Here is a 20,044-nt window from a genome sequence, read left to right on the forward strand (position 1 = left end):
TAACGGCCTCGGATTCCTTCCTAAGAAGATCAGGTGCTAGACTTCATGGCTCGAACCCATTTTCACACGCGGGAACGGAGGTAACGCAGTTACTTACTTGTCTGACTTCCATCGCCGGAACTGGCAGGAGAAATGTTTAACTTCCATACGTATAAACGATGTATATGTACGTTCATTCTCTCTAGCTTGTATTCTTTTATTCTTTCTGTTATGATGAAATAGAATAGGAAGGAAAGTCACAATGCCAATTCACAATACTAATTGAGATAAGTTTAACAGAGACTGTATTTTATGCACAACTTTATTTACTTTACTCTCCTCCATAAGGAGAGCATTTTCACATCCGCTTTAAGACTGTTTCCATCCGAGTGTGACCTTTTCATAATTTGTTTGATTGGTATTTTGAGGTATTTTACCTTTTTAAATCCTTAAGAAATTTTTTATCAGTTAATAACCGTTATGACATTCGTAAGATATTCGGCTGTGCGTATTCAGATTTACGTTTGATTGAGCACTAATTTACTATAGTTATGGCGCTCCAAGATGCTTGACCCCCTAGCTTCCTTAAACACATATATACACGCACGCTTTCACTAAAGGATAGTTAAGGGTATCATGAGTAAAGTCCTGTCCATAGGCCAACAGGAAGCTGCTATTGTGTCTGTGAGTGTTCAGTATCGATTGTGATGGATCATTGTTTGATGGGCAGTAGGCAGTAGAGAGAATACGGTATTGTGTATCGGTGTGTAGAACACAGCATTAACGCCTCCAGCGTAAGGTTTTTTGACAAAAGAAGGCCAAGTCTTGATATGTGAAGGCTGAAAGCAACAAGGGAGAGAAAGAGATAGCAGCGTTTAATAAAAGAGATCACGCGAAAGGAGTATGGACAGACAACGTTGTCCCAAGAGAAAAGTCTAAACTAGTGAGAGAAATAAGTTTTAAGCCCACAGAGCGATTAGATTTATACTTCGTCTGAAATTTCTTTGGTTTTATGATTTTTACTCTCTCTCTCTCTCTCTCTCTCTCTCTCTCTCTCTCTCTCTCTCTCTCTCTCTCTCTCTCTCTCTCTCTCTCTCTCTCTCTCACGAAACGGAGTAATCCTATCCAAGAGGTGATATAGTTAGATTACACATTACTGATATTCATTGGTTTTAAGGATTATGTACCTCCTGTTGTTTGCATGTATGCTTTAAGTGGTTTTTGCATATAGATGTAATATCGGATAGTGCTCCATTTACTTCAGCCTTAACCATTTTATAATTGTAATAAATATTTTGTTTATTTTCTTCCATATTTGTTACTTTTTGTTAATGTGTTGTTTTTTTTTTTTTATCTCGAGACCTCTCTCGCTTTCTCCTTCCTTTCTCTTAGTATTATTCTTGCCATCATTATTTTTATTGTTCTTCTTGCTGTGAATTTTATGCTTTCATACGGGAAGGAAATGGATAAAAAATATATTTGTAGTCTGAAATGGAAGTGTAATGCCATTTCGATACTAATTCATTTTTTTTTCGTTGATGAAGATAAATTTCGTTTACGAATGGGAATAATGTCGTGTAGCCGACAGAGAGAGAGAGAGAGAGAGAGAGAGAGAGAGAGAGAGAGAGAGGAAACCATTTATCACATGCGTTCTTCGCGTCGCTTTAATGGCTCTTTGCTTTCGTTCCGAATGACGAATGAAACAAACAGACGAGGAGAGAAAAAATAGAATAGAAACGTCAGCCGGTGGGATTAAGCCTGACATTTCTTTGTTTTGGTCCTGGAGGATAAAACCCTTTCTTTTATTTGAGCAAAACAAAGGTTGCCCTGTGCAAGCTTCTTCGCCCACCCATGACTCACGGGTTATGTCAATGTTGCTGTGGAATGAGATGTTTTGGGGGGGGGTCGAGATTGATGGCCGCTGCTTGCGTGCGAAAGCAGGGGTCACTCAGGCACACCTTCGCACATTTATGAAGCCTTCTTTGTAGGGGTTGAGTGGGGGGCGGTGTTTGGGTGAGGGTCTTATTTCCAATTCCAGACATTCTTTTGAAGATGCCTGTTTTATCCGTATTTGTATTAATCAGTATTTAATTTTTTGCACACGAGTGTCCTGGTTTTATTTAGGCTATGTGTGTGGTTGTATGTGCGTGCGCATGTGCAATTAGCTATAGCCTTCACTGCTAAAATATAGAAGAAGATCGTCAGTCGGGTTCGAAGGTAAAAGGTTTAAATCAAGGCTTAAAAACATAAAGTTAACATAATTCGTAAGCAATTGCAAACGATGTTGTTTGTCTGGTAAACTCATTAGGATCAGGCGAGGTTCATCAGCAGTAACTCATAAACATCCCTCATGGCCATCAGGCATTAGCTGGCGTTAAAACATCACTAACATCTCTCTCTCTCTCTCTCTCTCTCTCTCTCTCTCTCTCTCTCTCTCTCTCATCGTCATCATCATCATCATCCCTCAGGGATATCCGGCTTTTACTGGCATTAAGATATATCAGCACCAGGATTGTTCTCTCTCTCTCTCTCTCTCTCTCTCTCTCTCTCTCTCTCTCATCGTCATCATCCCTTAAGGGTGTCCGGCATATACTGGCATTAAGATATATCAGCACCAGCACTGTTCTCTCTCTCTCTCTCTCTCTCTCTCTCTCTCTCTCTCTCTCTCTCTCTCTCTCTCTCTCTGTATCAGTCGCGTATCAGAGCGACGGACCAATGGACGGTCTGCTTAGCACCGTTTCTTTAGAGCATTTGGAGAAACTCTCCGCATATGTATGTCCCGATTATCAAGTAGAACTCGATAATTGTGAGAGCGCTCTCCGTCTTACGTTAAGCGCGAATCTCCGGGACGGGAAAATCGTTTGTAGAACTGTCATTGAGGTCTGCGTGAATTTTGAATTTAATTGATAATCATTATTGATTACTGGACTCAAAAGGGTTTTTTTTTTTCAGAATTTTCGACATGTTTAAGATGTATTATATATATGCTCATACATATAAACATGCATAAATATATATTTATATAATATATATACATATAATATACATACATATATATTTATTATATATATTATGTATATATATATATAATCGCTGGTTTGTCGGTCAGTGAAATTAAGCAAATTTGGAGAAGGCCATTATCTGGATGGGTGACCACCAGGACAAATCGGATGCCGTCGGCGCATAAGCCCTTTTAATAGCCATGGAGCAGGGCTGTGAGCTAGCAACTTCATCCCAAAAGCCTTGCTGGAAACTGGGAGGGTTACAACTTCTGGTGCCACCCGCAGTTGTAAGAGGAAAGGCATATGATGAAAAGGAAAGATGGGCATATATATATATATATATATATATGTGTGTGTGTGTGTATATGATGGAAATAATGAACACATGAGCACGTGTTTCACAGAAATAAATTTCTGACTCGCATCGGGGACGAACCTCGGGAGACCGATGTTAGTCAGAAATTAGTACACGCACACACACACAATATTACATATATATATACATACATACATATATATATATATATATATATATATATATATATATATATATATATATATATATATATATATATATATATATATATATATATATATATATATATTATATTTATATATGTGTGTGCGTGCATTGTATTTACAATTTTTAGATTTCCTTGTTTATCACATTTTTAGTGAACGTATTTCAAACTCCAAACGGTTTTTCGGGAAACTGTATGGAAGTAGTTTTTCAAAGGAAAAAGCTGAAAAGAAAACCTGTTCCTGTAGTGTAATGGTGAAAGGCTCTTGTTACCCTTTCAAGCAGTACGTGTTGTGGTTTACCTGGCGGATTGTTCCCGATTGCCTTTAGTGAAAAAACAAGAAAAAATGAAAAGAAATGTATTTCAGCGTCGAAAATGGTGACAAAGTATTTCATGTCATCGTCAACTCTCTGTGACTCTCTTTCTGTGGTCTCTTTCACCAGAGTTCACACACACTCCTTGGAAAGACGATTAATTATTTTGGGAAATTCCCTGGATCTTTGCCAAGTTGCGAAATAGTTTTCCGGAGCTCTGGTCGACGTTTTGTGTCAGTGGCTTTTTCCGAATACAATCTGCTCCCTTCCTTTTTAATAAAATCTCTCCCCTTCAGTTTGACTTTGTTAAATACAGTTCCGTGGAACTGGCAGCCTAATGCCCTTTTCGAGCCCAGACCCGTACAAGGCAAGAAATTGAGGATGAAAGGTGAACCTTAACCACAGATGTAGTAATAAAATTTTTTCTCAAATGAATTCCAAATCCTGGTAAAAGCCTGAAAGAAGCAGTCGCTGAACCGTGCAAAATCTGACGTCTATCAGAGTAAATGTGCTGACGACTCGACTTCTGGAAAGTGACCATTTTGTTTGTCAGTACTGTCTACGTGACTGTCCATCACCAATCACCAACTCTCGTCTGTGATGGCCATTAGCTTGCATGACTACCTATCTGGGACACTCACGCAATTGTGCGCACACTCGCTGCGCGGACGCATGCGCACAAGCACCAATTCTGTTAACGTTTATGGAAGAAGAAGAAATTCCGTTTAGTTCATTTCCGGGTTAACTCCTTGATGACAGTTAACTCCTGGATGGCAAAAAAATGAAAGAGCGAAACAGAAGTTGGCATTTGTCTGTCATGGATTTGAGGTGCGTGCTTTTGCTCGCTTAAATCTATATTGTGATCACATAATTCCACAATAATCAAGTATGATTTTACCTGCAGTGAGTTGTTAATAAAAAGTTTTAGCATAAAAAGTTTTCCCATTTTTTATTAGAACTTAATAAAAAGTTTTACCGTAGTTGATTAGAACTAATAGAAAGTTTCCCCATTGTTGATTAGAACTTAATAAAAAGTGTTGATTAGAACTAATAAAAAGTTTTCCCATTGTTGATTAGAACTTAATAAAAAGTTTTACCCTAGTTGATGAGAACTAATGAAAAGTTTTCCTCTAGTTGATTAGAACTAATGAAAATAATAAAGAGTTTTTCTCTAGTTAATTAGAACTAATAAAAAGTTTTCCCATAGTTGACTAGAACTAATAAAAGGTTTTCCCACAGTTGATTAGAAGTAATAAAAAGTTTTCCTCTAGTTGATTAGAACTAATGAAAAGTTTTCCTCTAGTTGATTAGAACTAATAAAAAGTTTTCCCATAGTTGATTAGAACTAATAAAAAGTTTTACCATAGTTGATTTGAACTAATAAAAAGTTTTCCTCCAGTTGATTAGAACTAATAAAAAGTTTTCCCATAGTTAATTAGAAGTAATAAAAAGTTTTCCCATAGTTAATTAGAACTAATAAAAAGTTTTCCCATAGTTGATTAGAACTAATAAAAAGTTTTCCCATAGTTGATCAGAACTAATAAAAAGTTTTCCCATAGTTGATTAGAACTAATAAAAAGTTTTCCCATAGTTGATTAGAACTAATAAAAAGTTTTCCCATAGTTGATTGGAACTAGTAAAAAGTTTTCGAATATTAGAACTAATAAACAGTTTTATCGTAGTTGATTATAACTAATAAAAAGTTTTCCCATTGTTGATTAGAACTAATAAGAAGTTTTACCATAGGTGAATAGAACTAATAGAAAGTTTTCCTCTTGTTGATTAGAACTAATAAAAAGTTTCCCCATAGTTGATTAGAACTAATAAAAGTTTTACCATAGTTGATTAGAACTAATAAAAAGTTTTACCATAGTTGAATAGAACTAATAAAAAGTTGTCCTCCAGTTGATTAGAACTAATAAAAAGTTTTCCTCTTGTTGATTAGAACTAATAAAAAGTTTTTCCTTAGTTGATTAGAACTAATAAAAAATTTCCCCATAGTTGATTAGAACTATTGTCTTAAAGATTTACTCCGAAACGATTCAGTTGGAAATGAAGAAAATGTAAGCTTTCAACATTTTCAGCTTGTCAGAGGTTACCTTGGATAATAACTTTATCTTAAGAGCACAGTTAAGTGAACGCATATATAAAAGATTATAAAACAGCATACATGTACCTACATATGTACGATTTCAATACAATGAAACTGGGAAAAGGGTGATTGACAGACCAAAAGTATCCTCGAAAGCGAATTGTGCTTTTAAACCGGGATGAATGATTTGCTGTACAAATTTTCAGAGGGCTGAAACCTGTCCCCGTATGGAGAGTCTGTTATGAAAATTACCCAAACATCGTAGACATGGATAAGATAAAATTGTTATCGTTTTTATTAATATTGCACTCTAATCCAGTCTAATGTAACTTTTTATAGTAATATTTCAGGTATCGTTTAAGGCAATGCAACTCACGTAATCATTTGTAAAATTACCTTAGCACTGTACCAGCCCTAATGGAAGACTTTGTACAGTAATCAGCTGTAACTGTCATAGCACGTCATACTTGTGTATAGTAGAGAGCCTCCTCGTAAACATGTACCGCGTGCAGGTTGCGTATTTGTTGTGCTATACTTTGTAACTCTTCTTAATGAAGTGTTCGTTTGTACCAAGGAACAGACGCGAAAAATAAAAACCAGGGTCTCGGCGATCATACTGGTAGTATTTACAGCAAGTAGCATAACATGAATAATGAAAAGAGAAGGAGAAATTAATATGCTGAATAAGCAAAGGCGCATGGGTTGGAGCGATAAAAATCAATCAAAAATGCGCCGAAGTTTCTTCGGCGCAATCGAGTTTTCTGTGCAGCGTATAATGCAGTATGAAACTCTCAGCCACGGCTCATGAAATTCTCAGCCGTGGTCCATGAAACTTCACCCACAGCATGGTGGTGGCCTTTGTTGTTGGCACCTATAGAGGTGCCAAGCGCACGATCATGGCTAACTTTAACCTTAAATAAAATTAAAACTACTGAGGCTAGAGGGCTGCAATTTGATATGGTTGATAATTGGAGGGTGGATGATCAGCGCACCCATTTGCAGCCCTCTAGCCTCAGTAGTTTTGAAGATCTGAGGGAGGACAGAAAAAGTGCGGACGGACAGACAAATAGCCATCTCAGTAGTTTTGTTTTACAGAAGACTAAAACCGAAATGAAGAGGCAGTGACTAAGATGCTGTCCAGTGAGGTATATTTTTCGTTAAATTATGATCGGTTTTTAGAGCGCCCTATTATTGTGGCGGTTTCTGATACCGGCGTCCTTTCATCTGAAGACACTTCAGTGACTCTTCAGATGAGAGAGAGAGAGAAAGATTCAGGGAGAGAAAGAGAGAGAGAGAGAGAGAGAGAGAGAGAGAGAGAGAGAGAGAGAGAGATTCAGGGAGAGAAAGAGACACCGAAAGAGAGAGAGAGATTCAGGGAGAGAAAGAGAGAGAGAGAAAGATTCAGGGAGAGAAAGAGAAAGAGAGAGAAAATGTGCGACCTTCTCTAGGTTGTCCATCTTCCTGTGCCCCGTCGCCATGGCTCTTCAAACACACCTTCAAAAAAAAAGAGAAAAAGACAATAGGAGTTCAACACACCGCGGCACATAATTATTTCTTTTACAAGAGTCGCCGACCTCCTTTTTATTTGTATATGCGCTTGATAGGTTTTTTTCTTTTCGTTCCCAGTCGGGGTTTTTTCATTTCATTTCGTTTTGGAAATGTCTTTGTTGGCCGCGATGCTACGCTCAGTTCCTTTCTTTGCTCTTTTTTGGGTTGGTGATTATTATTATTGTATTGTTATTGTTGTTATGATTATTTGTTGTTGTTTTTATTTTTGCTATTTTTTTTTCTCACATATCGTCATCATTTATTACTGTCTGTTAATCATTATAATTGAATTTTTTTAGCAAAAGAATCAATAAACATTAAAAACGACTCTCTCTCTCTCTCTCTCTCTCTCTCTCTCTCTCTCTCTCTCTCTCTCTCTCTCTCTCTCTCTCTCTCTCTCTCTCTCTCTGTTATGAGAAATATTTCAATATTCCAGCGTGCTTCATAAGTACGACCTGGGAGAAACGGGAATTCCTAACACACCACAAATAGTATTAAATGATCTATTGATTTTTAAAGATGCACAACAGCAAATATTGACCCAAAATTCTTTGTAAGTGAATTGGTTATTGTACATAGGCAGGAGGGTTTAGAAAACTTAATCGGAATAGCTGTGGCAGCAACTTTTTTAAAATTTTGGTTGCTGGAAACTGTGAGAAGGAGGAAGTACGAAAAGTTGAAAGGTGTCCGACCTTCTTACTTTTTCGGCGACTCTACCTTTTCATTATCGTAGCCAGTTGTGCAGTCATGCGCTGGATAGATTTAACGGTGCTGCGATGCATAAATGCATGTATGTATGTATGTATGTATGTATGTATATGTATATATATATATATATATATATATATATATATATATATATATATATATATATATATATATGTGTGTATGTACACATACACATCATATATGTGTATATATATATATATATATATATATATATATATATATATATATATATATATATATATATATACATATATATATATATATATATGTATATATACACATATGTATTTACATGTTATTTTGCTCATTGAAATGATTAGAGAATGGGTAGCCCGTGACTTTGGTAGTTTTTCAACCCGATTTATTTATGTGCATAACAATATTAGGTATAGTGTACTGTTTTTTTCTCCTTCAAACTGTGCTTGCTTGCAACTCGTTTAAATACACCATCAGGATGCCCTAGTGCTTGTTTGGTACCCTAAAGCCTAGATAATGATTTTGTGACATTGTAAGAAGGTGAACGGGATTTCATTTTGATTAGTCCATTTATGGCTATCTTTGGCTGCCACAGTTGAACAAAATGTAGGGAACTTAAAGTCTGCAATACGTTTTGTAGATGTGTCATAGGTATTCTGGATTGAACTCGTATACTCATGCAATATAAATACTTTTGTCATTGTTTTAAAGGAATACTTTTAACACTGAGGCAGAAAGTCAAAGACTGCTAATGGGAATATGAAAGCATTGACAGTAATTTGGGGAAATCGTTCATCCAGTGTTACCCAAACTTTTCACTACGAGGGCCGTATTTTAGACATTTTCACGTGCAGAAAGAAAATTTAAATGAATGAATAAAAGTTAATGTTGTAATCAGGAAAATATTATTCAGAATAAATTAGAAATGTAAGTTTCAGTGGAACAGTGTATTGATTACAAAATAATGAATTACCTAATATGGAATGTTTTAATTGATTTTATCTTATTTAACTTTACTAATGTTTACCCAAAGTGAGAATTCGACCAATTTTGATAAGGAAAAAACGAAAAATAAACATGACTCCAGAAATAACTTTGGTCTAAAAACAAATAAATTCGGTTTGCACTTTTCTATACTATTCTGGCAATTTGAGTTTGCAGTCGTAGACGACAGATCGGTAAATTTTGCGCAAGATGAATTGGAATAATGGAACGAGACAGGCAAAATGCAGGCGCCATCTGTACGACCGGTTTGCTTAAAAAAAAAAAATCTTCGGCGCAGTCGAGTTTTCTGCACAGCCGCTACAGCATATAATCAAGGCCACGGAAAATAGATCTGTCTTTTGGTGGTCTCGGTATAATACTGTATGAGCCGCGGCCCATGAAACTTTAACCACGGCCCGGTGGTGGCATATCCTATATCGTTTCCAGAAGCACGATTTTGGGTAACTGTAACCGTAAATAAAATAAACCTACTGAGGCTAGAGGGCTGCAGTTTGGTATGTTTGATGATTAGAAGGTGGGTGATCAACACCAATTCGCAGCCCTCTTGCCTCTGTAGTTTTTAAGATCTGAGGGCGGACAGAAAAAAGTGCTGACGGACAGACAAAGCCGGCACAATAGTTTTCTTTTACAGAAAACTGAAAAGGAGGAAGACGGTTTTAGTATTTTTAAGTACTTCAGCTGTGCCCTGGAGAAAGAATCTTTTACCTTGCCGAATATGGCGGGCTGGATGTAGTTCGGAGATCCCCGTGTTAGTTTAAGATGAAAGCATTGGGTTGTTCGACATTGTTTTCCATATATGGTAAGGTTTTGTTTGGTAAAGGTACGGAAAAAAATTTTTTTTTTTTGTCTGATTTTTAGAAAGGTGAGAAAAAAATAATCAGTATAAGAAATCGTAATGCATTTGGTAATTATGGTCTTAAATATTTTTGATACTTTTTTATGATGTATTTGTCGGTTTCATTTAAAAATTGGCGCTCTTACCTTAAAGTCTGGATGTTGTTGACCCGAGACAAGGAATCGAGAGTATCTGAAAAGAAAAGGAAATGATGTAAAGTTAATGTCATGAAGAACGTTCCAAAATAAAACGTGGCCTTCACAACAGCTTTTCCATTACACTCACAGTTAGAATGAATTTCAAGTGACAATGTACAATCAAAATTACAAACTAAATTGGCTTAGTCATAGGTCAGAAGCCGTCTGCCAATCGTGGGTCAACAGACCTTTGACCTCTGAAGTGTCGGATATTGGGATATTCGTCGATTTCACGCCATGGGTAATAGGGTGGTCTCGTTGTCGAACTGTTCTCATGTTAGTACGTTGGACTTAAAAGTTTCTTGGTAGAGTTTGGGAAAAGTACTGTCATGAGCAAAGTAATCAAACTGATAATATCTACTTCCTTTTCTTATTCTATTCAGCTCAATCCCTCTCCTGGGTCGTTGTTTTTAATAAACTTTTCCTGGTGTTTTCTAACTCATTGAACGGATCATTCCATAATTTGCATTGGGCAGATGTTTTACGGACGCATGCCCCTCCTGACTCCAGCCCTCCCTGTTTATCTAGTCCTGGGGAATGATTACGGTTATGTGCGACAGGATATTTAAAGTTGGTTATAAATGTACACGTGGATTTATGGAGTCAACGACAAGAAATGTGAAGATAGGTATTGTAATATTAACTTCTGTTTTAAACATTTATTTTTAAAAATGTTTACCCAATAGTTCTTAAGCAAGGCTGTGATTCTATTATAACGTCTATATTAAACAATTTTTAAAAAATTTTTTACCCAACAGTTCTTAAGCAAGGCTGTGATTTTGTTGTTGCATAATATTTCTGTTGCCACGTTCACGCTTTCTGTGATCAGTCGTAATGTTAATGATGTAGTAGAACAATTTTTAATACATGACCTATTATATGCAGTTCGTGTCACAAGTGTTTCTTGATTTACAGCACTGTATTTTTTCACAAACAACAGCATTAAAATGTTATTATGCGAATTCGGTAGCACTGCTAATTGGAAAAGCCACCTTGAAATTATAAATCTGAAAAATGAATCTCAGATGAGAAACTATGTTGTAAAATGCAGTCGTGTTTTTGTTTTGATAAAAAAATTATCACGTTCGAAATGAATTAGAAAATAGAATAAAACTGTGGCAATCGAGATTGATCGTAAAGACGGCACGGACGTGATCAGTGCACTTTACAGTTTTATATTTTCCTGTATTATAACGGTCTGTTTTTGCCTTTTATATACCGGAAAATTAATCAATTAAAGACAATACCCGAAATCACGATTGCAGTTGCATTGGGGTCACAGCGGAACGGTGCATATGCACCATCTGTGTGAGGAGCACGTCTTACTACTTTTTGTATTTATTAAAATGTCTATTTTTTGTAGGGTGCCCTTTTGGGCTACCGCGCTGTAGAATACCGAAGGCGTGTTTTTGTGTATGTGTGTTTGTGTGTGTGTGTGTGTTTCACATGTGTGGGCTTATGTGTGTGCGCTTTTATTTATGATGTTCGCATGTGTGTTTGTGCTGTCGGATGAGGCTAATTAGTATGTTCATGAGGATGTTGACGTTTGTGCCTGAATGTGTTCATATTATCATAATGATATACGAAGATCCCCCTTGTACGCGCCTTGGTTCTCAGTCATTCAAACAGTGCTTGAAAGTGGCGAGTTCAAAAATCGACCGGTTTGACCAGCCCTTGATGTCCTTCACTTCCAGAATGTAGAAAAATCTCCGTCTTCCTCTCTGTTTCTTGCAACGTTTTATCTTCCTCTTTCCGACAGACAGACGTCGATGTCTTCAATCAAAAAAAGCGAAAGGAGTAAGACACGTTTTCCTCGGTGTGAATGGCCGTGGTTCGAGCAGTCATGCCCGTCTCTTTCTGTTATTTAAAATGAGTGACACGGGATATTAATATTGACGAATGTGTTGTATCTGCTAGATATTACAAAGAAAATGAGTTTAGTGACTGAATATGTTGACCTTTGTGAATGTGTTTGTCAGTGTTATATGAGTTTGGAAAAGAGAACTAGACAGGATATTGATTTTGGGAATGTGCGAGTGTGACCGTCATGCAGGTTTGAAAAAAGAAAATTGTGAGAGGATGTTAATATTTTTTAATCGTCATGCATGTGAGCTTTTTATGCGATTGAAAAAGGATATTGTAGTTGTTAATGGCTGTGTGTGTGTGTGCGTGTGTTTGGGTGTGAAAGAGAAAGAGACTGTCAAATGTTTTTTAGAGAAAAAGACTCGGGTGTGAATCTGTGTGTAAGTGTCTTGCATGCTTAAAGAAAGGAAGAGTAATGGCACGGGTTAATCATGGTTGTGAGTGTGTGCATGTGTGTTTGTTAGCGTCAGATGTGTGTCAAAACAGAGAAGTTTAATGACTGTATATTAATAGTTGTGAATCCTTGTTTGTATAAATGTCATACGTGTTTGAAAAAAGAACTGCGACAGAGATGTGAATCTGTGTAATTGTATGTCATAGGTACTTAAAAAAAAGAAAAACAACCTGTGACATAGGATATCAGTGGTTGTGAATTTGTATGTGAGTTATGCCATCTGCGTTTTGGTAAAAAAAATCCTATGACACAAGATATAAAAAAATCCTATGACACAAGATATAAAAAATCCTATGACACAAGATATAAAAAAATCCTATGACACAAGATATAAAAAAAATCATTTGACACAAGATATAAAAAATCCTGTGACACAAGATACAAAAAATCCTATGACACAAGATATAATAAAATAAATTCTGTGACACAAGATATAAAAAAAATCCTGTGACACAGGATATAAAAAAAATCCTATGACACAAGATATAAAAAATCCCATGACACAAGATATAAAAAATCTTATGACAAGATATAAAAAAATCATTTGACACGATATAAAAAATCCTATGACACAAGATACAAAAAAATCCTATGACACAAGATATAATAAAATAAATTCTGTGACACAAGATATAAAAAAATCCTGTGACACAGGATATAAAAAAATCCTATGACACAAGATATAAAAAAAATCCCATGACACAAGATATAAAAAAAATCCTATGACACAAGATATAAAAAAAAATCCTATGACACAAGCTATAAAAAAAAATCTTATGGCACAAGACATTAACGTTTTTGTCGAGATGGACTGAGTGCCGTACACAGGCAAGGAGCAATATCGGCGTCCTCATCAGCCCTTTGCCGCCTGTCATTCGAACGTCAGATCTTCACGCTTATTTCACGGAATTTCTGTCCCGTTACCCACGTTACCCACGTCACTGGTAGATGAGAAACGAGGCGATCGCCGCGAAATACGATGCCCAGAGGCGAGTGAAGTCTTTTGTTTTTTTTTTTAATTGTAGCCGGTAATAATCGCTCCTGAAGGAGGTTTCGCTTCCGCTACCACAGTGCAGCCGCAGACGTCGCTTAAAAAAAAAAAAAAAAAAAAAAAAAAAAACGAAGCCGTGACGTCGAGGTGATTTGTTGTCTTGTTCGGGATCGATTTCATATACTGCAGAGAAACGTTGCTGATCTCTCTCTCTCTCTCTCTCTCTCTCTCTCTCTCTCTCTCTCTCTCTCTCTCTCTCTCTCTCGGACGTGCTTGCGCGATACTGTTACCCCTGCAGTGCTTCGAATATTTTTATGTGTACTTTATATACTTGCAGTTACCAGAATTATTGTCGAAATATATATATATATATATATATATATATATATATACATATATACATATATATATATATATATATATATATATATATATATATATATATATATATATCTGTCTTCTCAGAGGAGACTCAAACTTCCATACTGCATGATAAATTCAAAGTCTGCATTTGTACTGGTAGTTGCCGCAATTATTGTTGAAACCTTTACTTTTTAGTGCTAATATTACTTCTGGATTTCATGACTATTATCTTACCTACTTTATATGATTGCAATGACTGGAATTACGGTTCAAATCGGAACTTTTTATCATCTCATATGTTCCGGATTTTTTTTGCGTTACTTGATAGTTTTCCCGGTCTGGTTTGGGCTTTAGAAACTAGTGCAAAGTCAGGTGATTTTTTTTTTTATTCTGCATGTGTTTAAGTTACTTTTACTCCTGTTTTCCTTCAAAGTTTTCCTGCCTAGTTTCTATACTTATTACTGGAATTATTGGTAAAATCATTACTTATCAATTTTTTAATATTTACATTCCTTCATACCGGTGTTTCTTTAATGTTTCATAATATTCTTTTCTATTTTATAAATTATAACTAGAATTGTTTTTAAGTAATTTTTTACACTTTTTATATTCTCCTTGTTTACAAGTTTCATGAATATTTTTTTACACGATTAATTGCTGGAATTACTGTTCTGTTATTTTAACGATATGTGTAGCGATATCTTTTGAGGGAAGGCGAATTTTCAGTAGTTTTAATATTTTTAAGGGGTTTCCTTTCATAGAGGAATTTGAAATATAATTAGAGTGTGGGAAATAACTTCGGGAGAATTTTGAAAATGTAGAATAGTTTGACGAAAGTTATTATTCATATATTCGTGTTCAGTCTGATAGCTGAAATATTTTTACGTGAAGATGATAACAATTGTTATGGTGGCGATAATTGTAATTGATAATATTTAATGGTGCAGCTTATCATTACTACGATTGATGGTGTGAGTAGTAATGGTTATTTTTAATGCAGTATTTGCTTAATATCCTTTTGGCCTCTTAGTTTTATCTCAGCGTTTAATGGCCCTTCACAAGGGAAGTGAGAGTAGTTTTTTTTTTTTTTTTTTTTTTTGGCAATCAGGACCGTTGAATGCTTCGTATTTGAAACAGGTCTACTGTCACTGATAACTTTAAACGGAACATCTAAATTATTACAGCACGATTTACTGTGTTTTGATAACCATAGGTACTCAAAGGTAGTTTTCAGAGTGATAAATGGTCCATTAAAGGGTATTGTACGATAGGAATTATGTTTTAAATTTGTTATGCAACAAAACCTGCCTTTTTTCAGGGGTTATATTAAAGACACGATCAGTTTGGTAATTTTTTTTCTTTAGGAACCATTTCTAACTTGGTTGTTGCTCTGTTCTGTTAATAACCTCTCTCCAATAGTAATTCGAAGTAATATTAAGTCGTAAGTAAATATTAGACCACTTACTGTGAATTATGTTACGGCAGTCCACATGCTCTCCTGCCAGTAACGGAGCCTTTTTCTAAATATTGGCAGGATATAAAATTGCAAAAAAGACCACACTTTATGGTTGTCCGGAAGTAAAAATGATATTGAAAAATAGGCTGGTTAAGTCATAAAACAGTTATCGTAAAATAGTGGATCATGCCGAATCGATGGACTTGCAGGCATTAAATTGCTATGATACATCCCTTGCCATTTCACAAGAATTACCAAAATGAATGAAGAGATAAAAGGGGGCGGGGGGGGGGCGATTGCCGTGTTTGCTAGCTTAAGCTCCTTCAGTAGTTTGGGAGATTTATCGACTTGTACGTCGAATGATGGTACAGCCCTTGCCATTTGTACCATTATTTACGATGGCTGGGCTCTCTTGCCATGTCAGGTACCTTCTGATGATGATTTCACAGGTGTGAGGAACTTGTGGGGAACGTTATTGCAGGAAATATCTATTTTCTATCTGTATTTTTTATCGCCAATGATGGCTCGTAAAGTATTTTTTCTCTGTTCCATCTAAGCATTTTCGGTTCGCTCACCCGACCAAGGGGTAGGAATGGTCAGGGAAAAAAAAGAATGTTTTCTTTCTCTCTTCGTCTATATCACCAACATTTACTCAGAAAGTTTGCTCATCGTATCACATACATGCATTTGGGTTCCCCTCACCCGAGCTTTCGCTTGTACAGTTTCCGTGGCAACTGGAGAAACAATATTAGTTCTCGAGTTACCTGACCTTCACACCTCACAGAGGGTCGCAGGTCCTTGAACGGCGGGGTACTCTTCCAAATATTGACTTGGATCGAACAAAACAAAGAGTTTACTGTCTTGGGTTTTGTGAACTGCCGAAAGTACAGTGCGCCAACGCCCGTTTTTCAAGTTTGAAAACCACAAGATGGGCCGCGGAAGGTCCATAATACTTTTGTTCCTCCCTCCCAGAATTCCATGAGCGTTGGATAGTTATGATTAACCGGAGAATTATTTTTAATTTAAGGCAGCTTAGTTGCCTGCCTGTGGCTTCCGTCGATGTTACGTGATCGTGATATTTTAAAATGAAATATTTTATAAATCAGGTGATTACTTGCAATTGATAACTGCACGACGCTTTAAAAACATGGTTTTGAATACGTTGTTATTTCCTGGTTTGTAGATTTCCTGTGTTTCTGTTGCATTAGTTACATTTCACTCGCATTTATATATATATATATATATATATATATATATATATATATATATATATATATATATATATATATATATATATATATATTATATATATATATATATATATATATATATATATATATTATATATATATATATATTATGTATATTTTTATATATATAAATGTATATATATATTTATAATTGATATATATATAATATAAATAATATATATATATATATATATATAATATATATATATATATATATATATATATATATATATATATATATAATGACTACATGTGCACACGTCTTAGTAATTTTTCGCCTCGAGTCCTTTGCAGCGCGTTTCCCAGTGACGACGAAGATTAATACTTTGTTCCCGTTGAAATCTCCTTTAGCATTGTCGTCGGTTTTGTAGCAAGTGCACTGATTGAGATTTATTGCTGTTACTGAACTCCCCGTGGGATTGAACAAAACTTTCCTTCGCGTGCTTCTTTGTCATCCTCAAAAAGAACGCTGCTGCTTCCTGGAACTGTATTGTACAGGGCCAGTAATGTGAAATATTTGATTAAGAGACAGTACATTTTATAAAAAAAAAAAAATTATATATATATATATATATATATATATATATATATATATATATATGTAAAATTAAACAGATTTATAGTTCGTGACATCCGTTTTATAGCTCTCTCTCTCTCTCTCTCTCTGTATGTACTGTGTATATATATATATATATATATATATATATATATATATATATATATATATATATATATATATATATATATATATATATATATATTATATATATATATATATATATATATATATATATATATATATGTGTTATTGTGTGTGTGTGTATATGTATATATATGTATGCATATATATACATATATGTATGTATGTATATATATATGTATGTATGTATGTGTACATACACACGTTACATTGTATTTATATGCGTATAATTTATTTATTTAATTGTCTGTATATATAAATATCTCTATTTATTGAATTTTCGTCACAAGTATAATGAAAACAAGCCTAGTATTCAAATAAAGTTTTGAAGTGGTATAAAGATTTTAATTGGCGTATAAATATTTTAATAAAAGTTTTCCCTCGGTAAACTTTTATTCAAGTGCTCGGCAGTGGGAAAACCAATGCCCGGTGTGTATTGTCCCAAGGACAGTAAAAATAGGCAGTACGTGCTCGGCAGTACCATTACATTCCATTGTCCTTGGCCCCGAATGCTGTGTTTGAGATGTAGGTAAACTAAGCTGACAAGGGGCGCAAATATATAGACGGACGTGCAGACGTGTTCCCAATAAAAAGATTTCCTTTACTTCGCGGTTGGCGTGCGCGCTCAGAAAGCAGGCACTGAAGAGGTTACGAGAGATTCCACGTCCTTTTTTTTGTCCTGGAATGTTTTGGTAAAGAGTTTTTAGTTTTTTGAGAAAGAGAACTATTGAGATGGCTTTGTCTGTCCGTCCGCACTTTATTCTGTCCGCACTTTTTTCTGTCCGCTCTTTTTCTGTCCGCCCTCAGATCCTAAAAACTACTGAGGCCAGAGGGGTGTAAATTGGTATGCTGATCATCCAAACTCCAATCATCAAACATACCAAATTGCAGCCCTCTAGCCTCAGTAGTTTTTGTTTTATTTAAGGTTAAATTTAGCCATGATCGTGCGTCTGGCAACGCTATAGGACAGGCCACCACCGGTCCGTGGCTGAAAGTTTCATGGGCCGCGGCTCATACAGTATTATACGCTGTACAGAAAGCTCGATTGTGCCGAAGAAACATCGGCGCATTTTTTACATTTTTTTTCGGGGGGGGCGATAAATTTTTTTCAGTTTACATTGGAATTCTCTCTCTTGTACATAGTAGAACTGTATCATACTATAACTAATAATAGACTCAAATCCTATTACTTGCTAATACTGCTACTAATAGAAATAATATTGATAATGAGTATTATTATGATAAATAACAGTGACAGCTTTAACAGTATTTATCACTGTTGTTTTGGCATTTCTCATTACGTTAGCAGCAAGATAAAAAGATATTAATGATGAAGATGAAACCTCAGCATAACTAGTCAGAGCCAGAACTGCAGTCTGAAACATCACGGTTTTCCACATGACCAAACCGAGACCGAGAATCTGTGTCATTTCCCATGCAAATGCCATATCATGCAAGATGACGCGAGGAGTGCAGCGCATGACACCTGTCTAAGGGCCGTTGGCTCTCTTTGGTTAATGGGAATATTTTTTTTATTTTTTATTTTTTTTTTTTTTACATTGCTTGACTTTTTTTTGCGTGCTTCCGTCTTTCCTTCCTTCCTACCTTTCTGTATCTGAGTGTTCTTTATGATGTTCAACCTGGCCTGTCGGGAGGTTCAGTACTCTCCTTCTGTTCGTTTAATGAACATCGTCCATTGATGTACAAAAAAAGAAAAATAGATTAATAATCCATTTGTATTATTTTGTTGGAATGATATGCATCAGGTATCAACTATGTTAGTTGCCTATATCCTTTTTTTATCAGGAGTTCATATTAATTTTAGATGGCCTTCCTCAAGTACATCGTTGCATTGTCTAGTACTGGGATGAGCTTTTGATTTTATTTCTTATTTTGGTCATGAAATATTGAGATATGGTGGATGTGTAGGTATGACGACGTGGAAAGTACAAGCAATCCATCTGCGTTAATTCATAAGAAAACACAAATAAAAGAGTCAGCAATCCATCTGCTTTAATTCAAATGAAAACGCAATTGAAAGAGATAACCTTGAACGATTAACGGCTAAGCCATCATTAAGGGGAAAATCGTTAAGTTTATAGTTTTAAAAGGATTTTCGTTAATGAATATTACCGCATATGTTGAAGATATTGCGGAAGTGAAGCTTGGCTGTTGAATGCGAATGAAAGAAGTCTTAATTTTTTATATTCAGCTCAAGGAGAATTAAATGGATGTCTAGAAGTGGTGAGAGGATGGACCAATGTCTTCAGATGGTTTAAGTCGTGTGGAAAGAATGGAGAGAGGTTGGTGAGTGGAAAGTTATAATTTGGAAATATTCGGGGGTAGGCGGCGAAGAAGGGCTAGAAAATGCCAGATGGTTGAACTAGAAGTAGTATGGAGGACGGGAGGATTTAATATACAGAAGAGCAGGAGTGCGTGAAAGACGAGGGTGAGTGGCGCAGTGTGTAGTTAGGAGGCCTGTTCCGGGGGTTCATCCAAAATTCAGCTGAAGAAGCACGAAAGGGTAGTGACAGTCGTTTTATCCAAAATTCAGTTGAAAAAGTACGAATGGCTAGTGACTGTTACTTGTCTTCTTGTTTTTCAAGAACCATCACTTGTTAAGGAAAACTACTTTTTTTGTGAAAAGATAGACATACTTGTGTGCGAATATATGTGTATATATAAAGAACATAGACACAAGCATATATATATATATATATATATATATATATATATATATATATATATTATGTATATATAAAATATATAT

The 20,044-nt window shown here is 35.5% G+C and overlaps 1 protein-coding gene and 1 long non-coding RNA gene across 2 annotated transcripts in view; one reads left to right on the forward strand and one right to left on the reverse strand.

The window, feature by feature from the left end:
* tyn (trynity) overlaps nt 1-10,210 on the reverse strand; it is a 124,003-nt gene extending 113,793 nt beyond the window's left edge. The window contains exon 1 of the mRNA XM_067082491.1: nt 10,148-10,210. The gene's annotated coding sequence lies outside the window, so the exon portion shown is untranslated. The remainder of the gene's footprint in view (nt 1-10,147) is intronic.
* Nucleotides 1-20,044, forward strand: part of LOC136825731 (uncharacterized) — a 583,078-nt gene that overhangs the window by 216,099 nt on the left and 346,935 nt on the right. The window lies entirely within an intron of this gene.

This window comes from Macrobrachium rosenbergii, chromosome 39, assembly GCF_040412425.1.
Source record: "Macrobrachium rosenbergii isolate ZJJX-2024 chromosome 39, ASM4041242v1, whole genome shotgun sequence".
In the NCBI taxonomy this organism is placed as follows: domain Eukaryota; kingdom Metazoa; phylum Arthropoda; class Malacostraca; order Decapoda; family Palaemonidae; genus Macrobrachium; species Macrobrachium rosenbergii.